The sequence below is a fragment of the Hypanus sabinus genome, chromosome 10 (assembly GCF_030144855.1).
Source record: "Hypanus sabinus isolate sHypSab1 chromosome 10, sHypSab1.hap1, whole genome shotgun sequence".
NCBI lineage: Eukaryota > Metazoa > Chordata > Chondrichthyes > Myliobatiformes > Dasyatidae > Hypanus > Hypanus sabinus.
Genome location: NC_082715.1, coordinates 57736742 through 57757275, shown reverse-complemented (window position 1 = coordinate 57757275; position 20534 = coordinate 57736742). Strand labels below are relative to the sequence as shown.

The following is a 20534-nucleotide window of genomic DNA, read 5'->3' as shown; positions in this document are numbered from 1 at the left end:
AGAATGCAAAATTCAGAGGTGCAAAGGGAGTTGTGAGTTCTTGTACAAGATTCCCTAAAGGTTAATTTGCAGGTTGAGTCTGTGGTGAGTGTGGTAAACCATGTATATCTGTCTGGACACGCCCCTCTGCTGACTGCTCCTGTGGCTCCTCCCACAGACCCCTGGATAAAGATGATTGTGTCACTGCTCCTCCCACAGTCCAGGGCAGACATCTGGCATGGGCAGGCTCTGTTTTACTGCTAATAAAAGCCCTTCAGTGTTTACTCTACTTCCAGTCTTTTGGAGTTATTGATAGTGCATCAGGGAGGAAGGCGAATGTGACATTAGTGGGTTCTTGAAAAGGATTCTGGGATTGAACAGCTTGTCATTTGGAGAACATTTGATGGCTCTGGGCCTGTACACACTGGTTCAGAAAATTGAGGGGTGACCTCATTGAAAGGCCTCGATAGAGTGGATGTGGAGAGGAAGTTTCCAGTGGAGGGGAGAGTCTAAACCCGAGAATAGAGGAGCATCCTTTTCGAATGAAATGAGGAAATATTTTTTCAGTCAGAGAGTGGTGAATCTGTGGAATGTCTTGCCACATGTGGTTGTGTCTTTGGGTATATTCAAGGCAGAGGTTGATAGGTTATTTTTTAGGCAGGGGATGAAGGAATGCAGAGAGAAGGTAGGAGGGGGGTTGAGAGGAAAATGGTGAAATGGCAGAGCAGACCCAAATGACCTCATTCTGCTCCCATATCTTATGGTTTATCACCTTCCCAGTGCCTCTCCTCCTCCCATGATCCACTCTTCTCTCCGATCAGATTCCTGCTTCTCTTGCCCTTAACTTTTTCGATTTATCACCTCCCAGCTTCTTAACCGCCCACCTGGCTTCACCTATCACCGTCCAGCTTGTCCTCACTCCCCTCTTCCCCCGCCCCCAACCACCTTGTTCCGGCATCTTCTCTTCCTTTCCAGTTCTGATGAAGGGTCTCGGCCCAAAACCTCGACTGTTTATTCATTTCCATAGATGCTGCCTGGCTTGAGTTTCTGCAGCGTTGTGTGTATTCCTCTACACCTCATGCTCTATAGTTGTGCGAAACTTCGCTGTAATTCAGGCATTCAACAGAGAAAAATAATCGCAAGAACATTTGATATCTTCTCTCAGAAGTTGGACTTAATGACAACATATTCCAAACAGTATATCACGTAATAACAGAAAGCATGTTCTCTACCAACTGCATTTTAATCATTTACAATCCAATCAACTTCACCAAAAATAAACTCGGTGGGGGCGGGTCATATCGCTATGTGTTCAGGATCTTCCGGCAAAATAAACAAGGAAGTTTGTTTCTTTGTGTATGTATATATACACAGTGAAATGAATCTTGAAACTAGATGTCCGCCCTGGTTAAATGGGTTATCTAATTTTTAAAAAGACACTAAATCCGCAGTATTAAATTACCCTTCTGCCAGCCACGGTCCATACGCACTGAGCCCGAGTCGGGCCTCGCGTCCCACTTCCTGCCCCGAGAATCAAAGTGTGGCTGGGCTGTGCTAAGTGGAAATGGAGAAGGGTGAGACCTACGAATTTTCTTTTGTAAAAGATGCTGAAGTGTGAGAACACTTACTTCAACATCTCGCATGCTCCTTTCCAAGTTTCAGTTGGAAGGACGACGGAAGGTGTTACTATGTGTAGAGGGGGGTTTGTCAGTGTCAGTGCGAGTGAAGGGCTCTTCCCCCACCCTTCCCATTTGCGGCGTGGGCTGGACCTTGAGAAGGTTACATGGTAGAGCGCGGCGACGGCGCCTCTTCATCTTGTCCCGGCCTGAAATGGAAAGAGCTGTAGCAGGGGAGCTCTCTGCCGACACTCAGCTCTACCGCATGCATGTCTGCACGCACTGCCTATGCTCACTGCTGCCCGACCACCTTGTACTAAATTAGTACAAAAATTGTTGCAATCTTTTATTTAGTTTAAAGTTTCTTATTGCTATTCAGCTACTTTTCTGAAATAAGATTTTGACAATATAGACTGAACGCCGGAGTTAGAAAGTCAAAGCGAAGGAGAAAGGTCTGCTCGGAACTCCCCCCTGAGGTAAACGGTGAGTCTCTATAGGTACGTGCTGCGGGATTGCAGAGCGAGAAACTGTGCAACTATCCGGCTGTGCGAGCGAGCATGAAGGGGGGTCCGAGGAAAAAGTATGGAAAGGCCGGACTCTTTGCCATCAAACCCCACCACCCCACGTCCGCCTTCATCTCTTTTCCTCTCAACAGTTTCTCAGCAAGTATTCACGCCCCCTTTTCTTCCCGAGGCCGCATTCTGACATTTTAGACTGCACAATAACCGCGACATATTTACAATATCGTATCGACTAGATTCAGCTTTTGTTTTGGAAACTTGTTATTTCTCTCTCTGGAGATCACAGCGTTGAAAAGTAGATTAACAATTCGGGTTCCAAAAGGTGTTTTTTGTATCTGTAGTGTTTTACTACAGTGTTTTGTTACTCGAAAGCCTAGCTCGTGGCGTGTAACTGTCTTCGAGGTGGTTAGCGGGTATCCAACATTCTTGTTGTGAAAATCTCTCGCTCACTGATCGCTACAGTATCTACCTAGAGTGAATGGTGACTCGCTTATTTGCACTGTTCTCATTATTGGCCACCAGCTTCAAACATTTAACTCCTTTCCGTTTTGCTAGATGCAGCACCAAAACACTGCTGTATACAATAAGCTAAGGGTCCCATGACGTTCAGAGAGAAGAAATACCCTTAATCGAATAAGGTCTAGGCAGGGTGAGTTATGCTAAATCACATACTTAATTGTTGTCAAATGGGGGAAAAGCTTTCAATCCTAAAAGTTAATATTCTGGTAGGACAAGGAAGTTGCCAGACTCTAAAATTGTATTTTAAACATTTTGACCGGATTTTATAACTGACGTACAGCAATCTTTGGATAGAGAGAGTCGTACATACACAGCTTTTCGGTGTAGGACTTACGGCTGGTGTAAATAAACAGTATGAAATTATGAATCCAGACCTGTGATCGTTTACTTCCACTCTCATAAAGAGTTGAAAGCAAGCAACAGATCTTTCTGGCGAGAATGTGGAAACTTGGCAAGTATTAGTCCTTGGCTGGACTAATGGTAAGCAAAGGCCAACAGTTTGTGACAGAGACCTTTTTGTCCAAACAATGTTGTTGGGGAATCTTCTCGCATGTTGTTTACCAGTCTGCAGTGTGCAAGTGGGAATACTTATAAAGCTCAAAACAGTGTGTGTCTTTGTTATTTTTAAGTACCCAAAATCTGATTGTGTGAAGGACGTTCTTCTCACCAGTGACCAGTATCTCCTTGCCCATTTCCTTTGCAATTCAAACTTGCGGAAGAAAAACACTAGTTCGAAGCTGACGCAACGATGCATCAGTTGCGATTTCTGAGTGGTCTGACGGAAATTTGTAAACTGCACTCAATTGAAAGGGTTTTTTAATCTTCGTTCACACTTCGCTGAATAGTTAATATTGAAAGGAAATGTGTGTTGTTTAATAGTCATGTCTGGCTGTATAAGTATGACCAATTCCTCAGTGGCCCTTCTCAAGCTCGAAAGGACAATTAGTCCGTATAGTGGCTGAGTTATCGGAAACGAATAGTTTGTATGATGAAGGGCCCACCTTTCCCATATGTGTCTCATTGAAAGAAATGATTAATTTTGTTTAGATTGTGCGATAATATAATAACAGCTCTTTGGTAATGCTCAATAAGATGTGTTTTGTAACCAGATTCAATAATGCAGCGTTCGGGAAATTAATTTTCAACATTTAATACTTGCTATAATAGTAGTTAATAAGAGGGGAAGTTCAGTATTTGATATTCAAAGCTTTTAATCAAACCTTCCAAGGTCATTTACAATTGCAAGCCAAATTAAAACTTCCTTAGTTGTGCCAATTAGTGTACTCAAACAGCACATCTTTTATTAGACTAGTGGGAGTTTCTTTTTCTTACACCTGTCTTTTAAAATGTTTGACCTATATCCATTAATGTTGGCATGTGTTATTAGTTGCTTAGTGGAGTTAAAATTCTTTTTGTAATGTGAACCAAGTCTTTAAAATATAATGCCCCACAAATTGAAGGAAATTATATTTTATTCACCTACAAATTGTTTTGCTTCCCTTATGGTACTTCAGATAGGTGCAGTATATTATTTCATGTGTGAATGAAATGGAATGCCACTGGTATACAAGCAAGATGGGAGGACTTTCCACTTAAGAAGTAGAAACAAATGATCCAAACTCATTGCCTAAATCAATGTTACATGCCTGAGATGGAGGCAAAAGGACAGAAAAGAGATAATTTAAGATTGATTTCAATAACTCTTTAAACAGACCTAAGAAATTCAAATAATTTTGAAGTTCATTAGATTGCCACTGTCAGTCCTGACGAAGGGTCTCGGCCCGAAACGTCGACAGTACTTCTCCCTATAGATGCTGCCTGGCCTGCTGTGTTCCACCAGCATTTTGTGTGTGTGGTTGTTTAAATATTACTTTATTTGAATTGAGATATGCCTTGGATGCTGAGCTTTCTTCAAAATAATTTGTATTGTACAATCTCATAATACCGTATCTATGTATTTAATTTGCATGGTTATAAATATAGTGTGATTAATCAAGAAAAATAAGCATTTACTTTGTTAACCAGTGTTAAGGTATAATTGGGATTCACTTCCTCCAGTAGTATGTTTCATTAACATTTTGTATACTTCCACTATGTGCCATGCTTTATAGGAACTTGTGTACATTTCCATCCCCATTATTGTGGCAAGACATTTGCTTGCCTGATTTTTGAATGAATTCATCCTTTTTAAGTCTGTATGCATTTGCATTTTAATTAATACATGCATGTTTCATTGGTAATGGCAAATATTTTTATAGATGCAAAAGCCTGCTACAGCATTACTTTGGTTTCTAATATTTAAAATAATGCAGTAAATGTGGTCAGCATTGGAATGATACACAGCTGCATTTGAAATATTCATGGTTTTAAACTGCAAGTAGCTTCTTTTTATGTAGTGGTTAACCTGGAAAATTAGATTTGAGTTATATAATGGATCACCAAAACTTAATAGGATTTGCTATCCTTGTGGACTGCCACTCTGCCAGCCTAATCATGTAATGCTGTGAGCATTATAGTGTTAAGAGCTTTTACAAGGTGCTATTTTAAAATGCTTTACTTTGTAAATTGCTAGGGTAAATATGCTACTTGAAAAAATATTTATTTCTCATATTCTTCAGGTAATGACTTAAATTATCCATATCAGTTGTTAACTCTTTCCTTGTATGAAAATTGAATGTTTGAAAACTCGATTTAAATCAGTTCCAGAGAATAAGAAGATTGCCTAAAAATAAACACAGATTTTAGTAATTGCTTGAGCATTATATTTTGGGGCAATTATTCTTGTAACCAGAAAATATATATTTTTTTCTTAACAACCCAGTGAAGTCACCACTTAATAGCGCTGTTCTTTTTGTTATATAAAATCTCAAATGGGAAAGAAAAGTTCCGAAACTTGTTTTCCAGATTGTTTCCTTTCATCTTACTAAGATTTGACAGAGGAAAAAAATATTTATTGTTACTCAAATGTCATGAAATATTTCATCCACAGTGATTTGTGAGCTACTAATTAATATTGCAGTGAGGTAGTCTGCTGTTCTGACTAGTGCCCTGATAATGACTTTTCTCCGTTTCCCATGTGAGCAGGTGCATGACAGTAGCTTACCAACCCTGAAGCTGGTGATCAAAAGCTTCTATGTCAGAGATTATAGACAGAGATCCACATCTGGTATAGCTCTAAAACTATTCTCCTCAGCACAATTTATCTTTAAAGCATAGATACCGAGGTGAAAAAATAAATCTTTTTCTCCTTTAAAACTGAGTGATGTTGTTTGTCCTGATCAAGGGTCTTTGATTTCCTTTCTTTGCAAAGATGCAGCATAACCAGTTGAGTGTTTCCAACATTCTCTGCCAGTATTTCATTCCTGTAGCATCTGCAGTTTTAAATATTCATTCCCCAGTCTTTTTGGAGGTGATTCCTCTTTTGACATGATAATATACTGTAGTTTCCATTCTGTATTTTGCCTCACTGTCACAATAAGTTACAAAACCTAATGATTTTAGAATAATTGGCTTTCAGTGGGAATGGCTTTTGAAATACCTTGTCATTATCTGGAATTATAGTAGCCTAATGTACTGCGATTTGAAACAAATTTTAATTCAGATTTGGAAGGCAGACAAAGTAATGCATGTTACACATTTGACTACATGTGCAACTCTTTCTATATGTAAGTGAAATAACAAGAGGCAGCTGCACTATCTAGAAATGCAGAATAATTGATTAGCTAGAAACTAGCAACAATCAGTACTTTGTTAAAAGCCAATTAAGATGTATGGCAACTTCAATTTTAAAACTTGTCCTTGTATTCAGCTTGCTTTTATGGCATAATGTCAGTAACTGTATTGTAATAGAAACTACCAAATTCTAACAAATATAAAATGACTGGGTAACAGGCTTACAACCTTGCTAGCTGGGAAATTCAGACGTTGCTAATATATCCGAACAGTGTTGAAATTATAATTTAAAACATTTTTTTGGAGATGAACAGTTTATAATCTGGGGTGGTGTTGCATCAGTAGCTTTGGTATAACTTGTAATAGCTAGACCCTCATTGGCTGAGATTGATCTGTCACTCAAGCGACAGCAGCAGGGCCAGTTGCTAGTTGCTATTTGGAGAAGTTTTCAAAGTTGGTGATAGAGATGCTTAAAAATGCACAGCCACATACTTTGCCTTCGAGAGTTTATTTGTGACAGTATTGTGCTGCAGGGAGAGAATGATTAGTCATTTATGTTTGGTCACTGGGCACTGAGATGAAAATTTTGTGATTTAATTTTAATACTTGAGTTTCAGTTCTTTGTTCAATATTTTTGGCTTCTGGTTACCTTGTACCCAATTAGTCAGGCACATTTTAGTTTTCTTTTACTTGAAGCATCAAAATAGCTGTAAAATATTTAATTATGTGACTAGATGTTAGTCTATTCTTGAGACAAAAACATGTCAGCAACTGTAAATAGAAACATTTGGAACGTTCTAAGTGGGATTTTTCAAAATATTAAGTAACAATAATTATTTTCACAAAATGTCTGTTTAATATTTCCAGTTAGTTAGTGGGATTTTTTTTTTTTGTTTTAGGTTGTTTTAGGTCTATGCCATCTCATTTCAAACCGTAGTGATGGTCTCCAATATTTGCATCGCTGCTCTATCCACAAGCTTATGCTTGTATCTGTATGGTGGATGTTGTCTTTTACTTGGGTTGTATTTTTAGTTGGATTACGTTTGCTCAGATTTCCCTTGAGTGAAGTGAATTCTCCACAGGCAGGCTCATCTGTTGCTCTGCTCCACTTACTCAGTGCTATAACATCTAAGTGGAAATTTTCAGTTTTGTCTATTATATAGGTCCCTTGCCCTTCTTGGGCGCTGGCGTTGTAAGGGTGTTGGGGCGAAGCTACCATGCATCCAAATTACCTGGATTGCAGTGCCAGGGTCTCCTGGGTTCAATCCCAATGTGCAGTCTGTGAGTTCTTTCCATCGCCAAGCAATTTCTAGCTCCTTCTGGGTCCTGTAGTTTTCTTTCTCATTCCATTGATAAGGTAGGTTGATTGCTAATGTAAATTATCCTTTAATGTAGGTAACTGAAAAAGAATCAGAAGGGGATGGGCATGTGTGAGAGAAAAAAGGCACAAGGTAAAAGGGAAATAGATGAAATGACATTGACGCTGAGATCTAGCACACACCTGCTGGGCTGAATATCTTCCTGTGTCATAGACAATGTAAGTAAAATCCATGGCAGCTGTGGAATTTAAAATTAGATTGCTATCTAGGGTTTGGATAGGCTTGATAGGAATGACTTGAGACCGTTGTTTTGTTAGGAGCCCAATTTGTTCCTATTGCTCTTTAAGAGAAAGAAACTACCTGCTGTGTCTCATCAGTGCCTTCTGACTTGACCAAAAATCAGAACCATACTCAAAACAACAAAAGTATGATCGGATAGATGTGACATAAACCTAAGCACCAAAATGGTACATTGCAAAATCATGCTCAGCCTGGTTCCTTACAACTGCCCCCTCCCCCCACAAACACCCAGGGAGTGGCCTCCCAATGGGATAGTTGTCTTCACACTGAAGACATTCTCCATTTTGTTTTGTGGCACTCCCACCTGAAATAGTCCTAAAACTGAGCACCCACAATGTGCTATGGGTTATTATTAGCAGCAAAATTGCATAATTTTCACAATCACAATCTCTTGCTCTCAAGTATGCTCAACAAATAAAACAGCACCTTAGAAATTATCAAGTGAGCCACCAGCCAACAGAATAAGATCAAGCTCTACAATCCTGTCACATTTCATCTTGAATGGATGTGGTTAATTAAACAGCAGACAGGAAGACGAGATTCTAAAAATGTCCCCGTGCACTTTCTTGTGCGGCTACTCAGCTTGAGTTCCAGTTTGAGTGTCAAAACTGAGACTGAAGTACTTGTAACCATGTTCAACCAGAAGTTATGAATGTATGATTCTCCTGGACTTCCTCTTGAGATTCCCACATTTCAGAAGCCAGTCCAGTCACTTCAGTTCATTCCATGTGATCAGAAAGCTGCTGAGGAGATTGAATATAACAAATACAATAATTACTGAAGATTACTTTTTTCCCCTCTGTCATTTTGCAAAGTGATGGAAAGTGTCATTAGAGTTCTGTACAAGATTCAATTGCAAATAATCTGCTTGTGATATTCAGTCTAGGTTGTCCAGCGCCATTCTGCCTGCACCACAGGACAATGCGGACTAAACAACTCAATTCAGAGGTGAGATAAGAATGATTGTCCTTGACGTCAAGGCAGCTTTTAATGGAGTGTGGGATCAATAAACCCGGATAAAACAGAGATTAAAAGGCATCAAGGAGAAGACATTCCAATATCTGGAGTTGTACTTTCCACAAAGAAATGTGGTTGAGGTTAATGGAGGCCAATTGTCCCAACCCCAAGTATTGTAGTAGTAGCCTATGGGACAATGTCCTGGGCTTGAACATAAGCTGCTTTATCGATGCCCTTTCTTTCATCATAAGATCAGATGTGTGATTTGCAGCCTTGCAAAATCTTCACTTCTGTTTGCAACCAAAAAAAAAGAAGCAAAGTCAAGATATCATTTGCAAAGTGGTGAGTAGCATTCATGCCATAAAAGCATCAGACAATAACTGTCTCTGTCAACAGAGAATTTAACAGCTTGTTCTTGATGTTCAATGGTGTTACCAGTGCGCATCTCACCATCAGTTTACTGAGGTTCAGAAAAGCCTCACTGGATTGTCCACGTACGGCAAGTAAAGCAGGCCAGAGGCTGGATATCCTGTGACAAAAGACCCTTCCACGATTAACAGGCACAAGTCAGGAAGGCAATGGAATATGCCCCATTTACCTGGACGAGCACAGTTTCAACAAGCCTCACAAAGATCAACACCACCCAAGGTGACAAAGCGACTGAGTTAACTGATCAGCCAGCACTTGTCCCTTCACCACCATGTACAATGATTATAGTGCTTATCTTTAAAATGAGCTGGAGTTACCCATCTATATTTCTTCAATAGCTCCTCACAAACTTGTGTTCACTACCAATAGGGTAGACAAGGAAGTGTGAAAGCTCCACAACCTGCAGCGTGCCCTTCAGTTTCTGCATCATTCTGACCTGAAATTGTTTCCCAGTGCCTTAGTGTGTTTAAATCCTAGAACTGGTTCCACAACACCAGGGTGCAACTGTCTTTAGAAAGCCTATTAGAGTTCAAGAAGTGGCTTAAAGCTTCTCAAAGACAATCAGCGATGGGCAATTAATAGTTAGCTAGCCAGCTATGCTTGTTGCCTGAAAAAATAACTAAAAATGTAGAGTGGGAATTCCTTTTGACTATGAGGTAATTTTAAATATGAGTACACGATGAACAGTAAAAGGTGGGAATGTCAAGGTGCTTGGTGAAAAAGAACAAAATTATTTGTGCAGTGCACAATGACAAGGTGAACAGTTTCATGGGCAGAAACTTTAACCCTTTTTAATTGGGGAATTTTGGGAGCAGGAATTAGCATAGGTAGTTTACCTAGAATTGGGATAGTTGCATCAGTAGTAAAAATCAGTATACCTTTGGACATGATACCAGCTCTTTAATAGTCAGATTTCTTATGGCCCTTTGAGTTTGTACCAGCCCTTAGTGGAGCAATTCCACAAGTCCATTTTCTTTGCTTTTCTTCCCTGTGTACCTGCAAAATTTTGCTACTGCCTGTCCAATACATTTTTTAGTGTTTTCAGCATTAAATTCAAAGTTCCAGATGAGATCTATTCTATGCTTTGCAACACACACACAAAATGCTGGAAGAATTCAGCAGGTCAGGAAGCATCTATGGAAAAGAGTAAACAGTCAACATTTCAGGCCAAGACCCTTCTTCAGTCCTAAAGGAAGGTCTTGTTTACTCTTTTCCATAGATGCTGCCTGACCTGCTGAGTTCCTCCAGCATTTTGTGTGTGTTGCTTTGGATTTACAGCAACTGCAGATTTTCTTGTGTTCGTATTCTCTGCTTTCCTTTAATACACAACTTTCCCTCGCACCTATTTATCAATTTTATGTCCTGTGGATTTTAGATCAACTACTAATAGAAGCAGATTTCCACCGTCTTTCATATTAAAATAGTTATCTGTCAATCTTATTTGCAACAAAGAGAACAACCTCTTAAGATTATAAGACATAGGAGCTGAATTAGGCCATTCAGCCCATTGAATCTATTGTGACATTCCATGGCTGATCCCAGATCCCACTCAACCCTATACATCTGCCTTCTTGCCATATCCTTTGATGTCCCGACCAATCAGGAAACTATCATCTTCCACTTTAAATATACCCACAGACTTGGCCTCCACTGCAGTCAGTGGCAGAGCATTCCACAGATTCACTACTCTGTAGCTTAAAAAAAAAATCCTTCTTATCTCTGTTCTAAAAGGTCACCCCTCAGTTTTGAGGCTATGTCCTCTAGTTCTGGATTCCCCCACCTGAGGAAACATCCTCTCCACAACCACCTTATCTGGTCCTTTTAACATTTGGTAGGTTTCAATGAGTTCCCTCTGCATTCTTCTGAGTTCCAGTGAGTACAGGCCCAAAGCTGCCAGACGCTCCTCACATGTTAACCCCTTCATTGCCAAAATCATCCTTGTGAACCTCCTCTGGACTCTCTCCAATGACAGTCCATCCTTTCTGAGATTTGGGCCCCTAATCTGTTGACAGTACTTGATGTGCAGCCTGGCCAGTGTCTTACAAAGGCTCAGCATTGTCTCCTTGGTTTTATATTCAATCCCCCTTGAAACAAGTGCCAACATAGCTTTTGCTGCCTTTACCACAGACTCAACATGTGAATTAACCTTCTGGGAGTCTTGCACAAGGACTCCTAAGTCCCTCTGCACTTCTGATGCTTGCACCTTCTCCCCATTTAGATAATGGTTAACACTAATCATTCCTTTTACCAAAATGCATTATCATACATTTCCTTTTGGTCTAATTCTGTAACAAATTCCTCATTTCTAGGACATTCTGGTTTTATATTTGTGTTTACAAAATTGCTAAATTACTAAAATTTGACTATGTAGCCTTGAAACTTGGCCTTTACATGATGCAGTAAAACTCTGAAATGACAAAATTTTTGAAATTTATGAACCCTCACTTATTTGTTATAATGGTGTATTTTATGTGTCTGTATCTCTACTGAAACGATGAGCTGGGAACTGATCATTTGTGTCTCTACAACAATATTTGATGCTTGGAAAAAATATGTCCATAACCTTGTGAAAACTTTCTGAACTATTAAACCAAGGGTTACTAGTTCTAAACCAGGGATTAGAACAAAGGACAAAATGGAAAATTCTGGACAATGTTTCTCACCTGCTACATGCCACCTTAGCTGAACATAGGAGCACTTTTAGTAATAGACTAAGACAAATACACTGCTCCAAAGAGCCACTATATGAAGTTACTCTTGCCCTTGGCCATTAGGCTCTATAATAAGTCAACCTGTAGCCGGGGAAGTGATGACCCCTTTCTGTTAAACTGTTGTAACTTACTCTTTATTCTTTCTACGTCTCTTCTAATATTTGTATATCTGTGCTCTTTTAATGCTACTGTGAACTGTAATTTCCCTTGAGATCAATAAAGTGTCTGTCTATCTATCTAGTAAGAGAAATCACCGGGCATGCAGCTACTCATGACCTCCAGAAACTAGTGGTGTGGTTACATTTGTCCACCCCCCCCCCACCAAGTTTTCAACGTGTTCTCCAGTTTCAGCACAATTTCAGAAGTAGAATTAATTTTTTAGGAGCCCATGTGGATGAACTTCCAATATAGTATGCTACTGCTTCATGACCTTACACTACACCCTCCTTTCTGGCAAATTTGTATTTTTTATATTTTTCACATTTCTAATTTAGTGTCTTTGCTGCAAAATTGCACTTGCATTTGTTGACCGAATGTTTCAGGATTGTAAAATGGATATTCATTTTCTTTTGACCTGAGTTAAATAGTGCACAAGCCCATTAAGCCCAAGTTCCTTTTGACTAAAAATGACAACTGGGTTGAATCTCATTTTTCATGAATTCATGAATTGATTCATGTTATTTACTACGCCTGCAGGCAAATATATTATGGTCTGTCTTAAACAACAGTGAGCGGCAAATGATGGCCAGCTGACACCAGTTTCCAGCTTCCAGTTCACAGGTTTTGCAGTAGACCTGGACTCCTCAGAACCTATGTACTAGCTGTCTTGCTTGCCCTTCAGACATGCATCAAATTTCTTACCTTTAGTTGAGCTGTCGGTGGTGCCGTGCAACAGGAATTTGCCCTGAGCTTTTCAGCTGTTTGCTGAGTTGTCATTTTCTGTTCTGCAGATTTGTGTTATTCATGTGGGTTACTGTGAAATCAGTTGTTCAGAAACATTACTTTTAAATGTGAAAAACATGAGGTGTATAACCTACTGACCTTCGACCTGTAAATATTGGATTTCACAGAATTTAAATAATTGGAGAGATCATAAGGTATTGTTCAATGATTATGAAGGACACTAGCTTCTCTCCCCTCCCCCCCCCCCCCCCCCCCCGTTTTTATAGCACAAAACTCCCCACAGATATCATAAACCCACATAAGCTTGTGTTTAACAGAATAGTGAATAACGTGAGTTCATATGTATGCTTATAAAGTGTTTTGCTGCTTGGTGTTATCTGAAATGGAAAATGAATTTCCCCTGTTAATGCATCCAAAATAACAATGTATAGATTGTATTCTGGAACAGGTTACAGAGATTCATAATAGAAAGGGCAACCCAATTGTGGATTTCTGGAGTTTACTTATTTTTGTACTGCAGTAATAACTTCGGAGTTAGCTAATCTTCCAAGATTGCCCTATAGTCCCCTGGCCAGTTATTGGAGAATGTTTATAGAGATTATATATTTTAAATACATTTTAGAGGCTGTTTTCACAAGTGAATATGAACTCGTGGGTGAAACCTCCAGAAACTTGTGGTTATCCATAGTCATGGGCATTACAGTAACCATAAAACCATGAAGACTGGGGAACAGAATTGGGCCACTCAGCCCATTAAGTCTGTGTGCCATTCCATTATGGCTGATTTACTATCCCTCTCAACCCCATTCTCCTGTCTTTACCCCGTAATCTTTGATGCCCTGACTAATCAAAAATCTGTCAACCTCTGCTTTAAATATACTCAATGATTTGGCCTCCACAGCCATCTGTGGCAGTGAATGCCACAAATTCGGCACTTTCTGGCTAAATAGTATCTGATAAGGGAATTGATTCTTGGCACTAATAATACTAGACAAAACAGTGTTTTAAAGCATTTAAAGGACAAATTCTATTTATAATGTAAGCCTTAATGTGGTGGAATATGAGACTTCTGGACATCCTTGGTGAAGTTTGACTATATTAAGTAGATTCCTGGGGGGGGAAAAGGGTATCAAGAAATTCTCCTTGTAAATTGTAATATAGAATTTGCATCCTTTTTAAACACACCTAATAATTTCCATATTCCCTTTGTTACAGTTCATTTATTTACTTTGTACCTCATTGAGATTTTTGGTATAAGATATTTTGGAGTCAGCGGGTATCACAGTACACCTTATTTTCAAAGGTTGTCTTGAATTTTATAAATTATCCTATGGTATCTTATAACCAGGCCGAGCTACAAGCAGAGTGAGGGGGTTGTAGGAACTAAGGTATTTGATCTTGCTAAATGGTTGGCCTTGCTGTGTAGGATCTGCACTCTGCTGTGTTTAAGGAATTTGTTTCAGTTCAAGAGAGATGTTTGCTGTCATTGCAGTTTGAAGGGCATTTGAGAATTTTATTTTTTTAATGATTTTATTTGAATGTATGATTGAATGAGTTGAGACTCTGGTATTGTTTTATCATGCCAATATTATAAATTTAACAGTTGCCTGTCAGTCATCAGAAATGAAGATGCAGGATGCTGGTTACCAGATTTGTATTGTGCCCTCAGTAGGTGGCAAATGAATTCCTGCCTTGCCGATGTGGAGACCATGTTCTTGGCTCCTAAGCTTTTGTATGAATCTGGTGAATTGAGGTAAGGGAATATCCAAACTGATACTTTCTTTATCAATTTTTCTGCAATTCATATTGCATCTTCTGTTATAGCAGAGCACAAACTTTTAAGGCAGAGCCATTTGCATGTGTTTTTTTCCTTTTTTCAGAGTAATGGTAAGGGGGCAGGAATTAGTATTTAAAGTGGTAAGCAATACTTGCCATATTGAAGAAACCCTCCTCAGGGCCAACAGACTGTTGAATAGCTGAGACATTTGAAACAGCCAGGTCAGTATTTCTGCTGGAATTGGATTTCAAGGAAGATGATGACAGAAGGAGAGTGCGTTGACCAGGGACAGGCTTGGGGCATCTTTGAGAGCTCCACCCCATCCCCTTGTCATCAGTCCAGATTCTGAGTAAAGAGCTAATTTTCCAAAGCCTTTGATATGAAGACTGCATTTAATTTAAATGTAGCATCAATGTACAGTTTAATAAATGACGGGGAAACTTTGTACTCGCTGGAATTGGGCATTGCTCAAAGGAAGGTAGTGAAGGTTTTATGATAGTTCCAACCACATGAATAAACTTTGCTCCACCAAAGGTCAGAGTTTGATGTTCACTGATAGCAGTGTTCAGTTATATTTGCTATTCTTCAGAGTGCAGCAAGACCTCCATGTGTGGACTGATACACATTTAGATTATCAATTGCCATTTAATTTTTGGACGATAAATCTTCAGTAAAACACAAATAATCTCTTTGATGTTCATGTTTTCAAATTCTTTGCCAAATTTGTTCTAGTTATTGCACTTAACTGTAAACTTAACTAGGCCAATCAACTTAAGTGAACCAGTCACCTGTCAGAGTAGGTCAGTGCTTGCATTTTCTGTGATGGGTGAGTTGCCTCCTGAGTCGCCAAAGCCATTACATTTGCAGATCTCACCATCAATTCAAGTCTGTCTTGTGTACAAAATGACTGTAGTAATTCCCTGTGAGCATCAGAGTTCCTACCACCAATAAAATTCTTTCCATTTAAGTTCCAGCAAGCATTAACTTGTTCAATATTTGGGCAGAGATGGACCAGTGGCAAATAATATTCATGCCACCTGATTACGGAGAGCCTCACCGACAAGTGTCCCCAAACACTCACCAAACTTCAAACTCAGTCCATTCACCACCAATATACTATGGCTATGGTGTGTGCAATCTACAGGATGTATTGCAGGAACTCTCCAAGGCATACTCCACAATTCCTCCCAATCCCATTGTCTCTGCTATATAGAAGGACAAGGACAGTAGGTGATGAGAATCACACTACTTTCCGTCCAACAAATATGCTATCTAGGAGGGTTATTGGCAGTCCTTGATTGTCAGTCTAATCCTGAAATGCCACGCGGAATGAAGCTGTTCCAGGAAAATAGCATACCACTCTTTTAGGGAGAGCCAGTAAATTCTGATCTTGCTAACAATATATACAGTGAATAATTTAGTAAAGCATTAATTCATGATCTCAATCTGTATTCAGTAGAGACTGGTCATTAAATGTCATTAGATGGATGGTGGGTTACACGGAGGTTAGCTTAATGGTATTAGAGTGCCAGTGATCACCCAGCAGGGTTCAACTCCTCCTGCTGCCTGTAATGAGTTTGTACATTTTCCCCCTGTGATCGCTTGGGTTTCCTCCCATATTCCAAAGAAGTACAGTTAGGGTTAGTGAGTTATGGGCGTGCTGTGTTGGTGATGGAAGCATGGCAACACTTGTGGGCAGCCCACATAACCTTACTGATTTGATTTGCTGCAAACTACGCATTTCACTGTATTTCAAAGTTTCAATGTACATGTGACAAAGCTATTTTTTAAAAAGTCTTTTGAGCTACTGTAAAGCAACTGGGATTTGAGATTCTGCATCTTTCTATTTCTTAGCTACTTTTCACTCCCACTTAAAGATAAGTGGAGGGAATTGTGGCATTTTTTTCCCTTCTAACTGTAGAGACTTGACTGTCTTTCATCTGTACCAGCAGAAACACTCAATGTTTGCATAGTTGAGTACTTTGAAATTTTTGTCTGTCGTAGAGGTGGAGTAGAATAAAAAAGCCACATCTAACAACAATGGAAAAGCTTGAATTAGAAATTTTACCTTTACTAATCATTCATTTACTCAGCCATTTTCATTAATGATGTTTGGTTATTGGCTGCAATGTATAGTGTAAATATATCTGCTCTGAATAGTGCAAAAACATGATTGACTGAAGAGCAAGTTTAGTTTACATTACTGGGTATAAATAATTCAGTGGGGGAATAATCCAAGCAAATGTATATTTACTTAGTCAACATTCTCATGTTTTTCATTTGTGAATGCTGACTTGCATTGTCCTTAGTCTGGGATTTTCATTTGTCTAAAAATAGTTTGTACTGCTGCCTTCTGCCATAATATTTTTAGTAAAGATAAAGCCATTTGACTATCCCAGATGATTTCTCTATAGAAGTGATCTGCAATCTACAGGTTTTTTAACTTGGTCTTTATTACTTGAACTGTATTGATAAGAATAGAAAGGTATACATGATGGTGGTTGTTTGAACTATTTCAGAAATCAGACCAAGAAAGTGACCTGTTAAATACCATAATAGAAGTTCCATTAATTTAAAAAAAAATTGCACATTGTCGTAGAAGTTAGAACTTCAGATAAGAATGCTGGATCTTCATCAAAATTGCAGCAAAGTTAGGGATCTGCATCTTGTCTCAAACTCTTGGAGGTCAAATGAAATTTCCTGTTATAGAGAGGTGAGATTAGAAAAGGGAACTTGAAATGTTAGTATCTAGTGCAAAAGCAAACTGCTTGAGAAATTTAGCAGTTCAAGCAGCACCTGTAGAAGCAAAGAGATGGTAAGTATTTCAGGTTGATACTCTGCATCGGGTCTGAGTGCAAAGGGAAGGTAAAGAGGTTAGATGGAAGACTTGGTAGTGGAATTGGGTGATGTGAGGGATGTTAAACAAATTGAGACAGGAGGGAAGGATAAAGACAAATGCTTGAAGGTGATGTGAAACCTGATAAAGGATGGATGGGTAGATGGAACTGGATTTTGAGGGAATGGGAAAGAGATGGGAAGAATAGGCCAAAGAAGCGGAAACCCTGGTAGATAGGTTTGAGGGTGATGATAAATGTGAACATAGGGAGACAGAACCTAGGTGGACTAGTAGAACTGAGAAAGAAACATGGGTTGTAGGATATGTGAAATTGAAAATTTGTGTTCTAGCAAGTGGGAAAAGTTTGGATAGAAAAGGGGACTTCAGTTTTTTTGCTCTTCCTTCTACTATGCAAGAGAAGTGGAACTAGCAAAACTTGGGGTAGGTGACATGAGAGTGATAGCATTATATTATCATAAATTCATTGAACACATTATCACAACAATGTGTGGTGTTGGGGTGGTGAGTAAATCAATAATTGAAGTTTTATTGTTCCTTCCTTTATTAAAGGCAACAGGTTGCAGGTAGGATTAGAGGTCTGATAAACATCAGAAGTCATTAAAAATTATGCACATTGAAAATGTGATACTTTTTAAAACTATCAATAAAGCCTTAGAAAATATATTCATTGAACACACACATGGCTGTGTGCAGTAGTCATAAAGGAGATGGTACCTGTAGAACTGAGGGAGAATTACTCTCCACCACTCCAGTGCCTTTAACTTGATGTGCCTTATCCCAAAATGCTCAATCAGAACTAAGAAATGGTGACAAAATGTCTATCCTTTGGTCAGCATCTACTCATGGCCTTGTGATTCCAGACTTAAGACTGCGGGCTCCATCTCTATGCAGCCTCTTTCTTACATGGTAGTAGTCTATACAGTGGGAACCCGGGATTAATCCTGGGCTCATGCTGCCACCAGAGGCTGACATTTGAAATTTCAAGTTGATTCATCACATTGGTATCTGATGTGGGAAAACTAATGATGGGTGTGATTTTTAAAATGTTACTGCTGAAACCCATTGCCAATGTTGAAACCACTGAGTAATTGTACTAGCTAAAGCAAATCCTCAAAGCTCAACCTCACAATTAGTTTAAATCTCAGTTCATTTTGATGTTAATCATGGGTCTACTCTGTCATGTGATCATTAATGTACCTCAGATACTAAGGGTGCAGTTGATGGGAAGACGACTTTTGTTGTTTTACCACTGTCTTTCCTTATCAGTCTTCCTTAGTCCACTTTCCATTTGGATTTTACCACCACCTGAAGTTACATTAGTCAACCATGCAGTCTGAATTTGTTGGATCAATTTTATTCCTGATGATTTAGATTGCTGCAAAGCTGTACAACATCATCTGCCAGCAATGCTTTATAATCATTCCCTTTCCTGCCTTTTTAGTTTTGACCACTTCTAGTTCCTTCCTTTATGGCCCACTGACACTACAATTAAACATTAAACGATAGCTAATACAGAAATGTGGCTTAACATTCCTCACCAGATTCTTTCAAAAATGAACTCATCCGCAACCAGCTCATAGCAAAGAACTGTATTCTGCACATAAAGCTGTATGTTCTTGTATGACGAGACCTTAACTACAATCTTCTACAAAATTCAGAATTTATTTATCACACAGAACACAAGTGAAATGCTTTGTTTGCATTAATGTCCAACACGCCAAAGGATGTGCTGGGGCCAGCCCACAAGTGTCGTTGCACATTCCAGCACTAATACAGCACACCCACAGTGTTCAGCAGAACAGTGCAAGCAGCAACAACAACAAAACAAGCCGCTTTTCCATCTTTGCACCTGCCTGCTCACGTGAAGAAAGATCTCCAACCCCAGGGCAGGCTGCCTCTAAGCCTGCAGTCTTTGGCCCCAGACATCAGGCCACTGACCTCCAATCCCGGGCCCAGACATCAGGCCTCTGACCTCCAATCCCGGGCCCAGACATCAGGCCTCTGACCTCCAATCCCGGGCCCAGACATCAGGCCTCTGACCTCCAATCCCGGGCCCAGACATCAGGCCTCTGACCTCCAATCCCGGGCCCAGACATCAGGCCTCTGACCTCCAATCCCGGGCCCAGACATCAGGCCTCTGACCTCCAATCCCGGGCCCAGACATCAGGCCTCTGACCTCCAATCCCGGGCCCAGACATCAGGCCTCTGACCTCCAATCCCAGGCCCAGACATCAGGCCTCTGACCTCCAATCCCGGGCCCAGACATCAGGCCACTGACCTCCAATCCCGGGCCCAGACATCAGGCCACTGACCTCCAATCCCGGGCCCAGACATCAGGCCTCTGACCTCCAATCCCGGGCCCAGACATCAGGCCTCTGACCTCCAATCCCGGGCCCAGACATCAGGCCTCTGACCTCCAATCCCGGGCCCAGACATCAGGCATCTGACCTCCAATCCTGGGCCCAGATATCAGGCCACTGACCTCCAGGCTCACCAAGCTCTGGATTTTGACCCTCGGACTACACCAACCTCTGGGTAGTGATCCCAGGATATGCCAATCACCGGTTTGACTTCTGGGCCTTGACCCCAGGACTTGCCAACTGTGGGTTTGACCTTGCCCTCAAGCTCTGGATGCACAGCCTCTGTCCTGGGGAGTCACTAGTCCTTGTAATTCCCACCCATGCAGACCTATGATACAGGTCTTGCAAACCTGAGGATCTCTGGTGTCCTCACAAACTGTCAACCTGGCCCTCAGGATTGCTGATCTTGGACCGTGGGCTCTAAATACCAGCATTTGCACCTGACCTCTACACCTTCCTCATCCCTGTCCCCCAAACCTTAATCTGATCCCAAACTCCCTGCATTGTCTGCAAAACCATCCTTTGAGCCTAAATAATGACCGAGTCAGAGCCACAATATCACAGCTCGATGCCACATTGACAAAGTACTACGTCTGTGGATATTGAAAATCTTC

At 40.2% G+C, this 20534-nt stretch overlaps 1 protein-coding gene across 3 annotated transcripts in view; it reads left to right on the top strand.

Moving 5' to 3' along the window:
* The first annotated feature begins 1774 nt into the window (after positions 1 to 1774).
* Positions 1775 to 20534, top strand: part of LOC132400674 (hippocalcin-like protein 1) — a 56865-nt gene continuing 38105 nt past the window's right edge. Inside the window, exon 1 of one of the 3 annotated variants that reach the window (XM_059981893.1) lies at positions 1775 to 2071. The gene's annotated coding sequence lies outside the window, so the exon portion shown is untranslated. Of the gene's footprint in view, positions 2093 to 20534 lie in introns of all 3 variants that reach the window. The other 2 variants (XM_059981891.1, XM_059981890.1) reach the window with 2 other exon arrangements.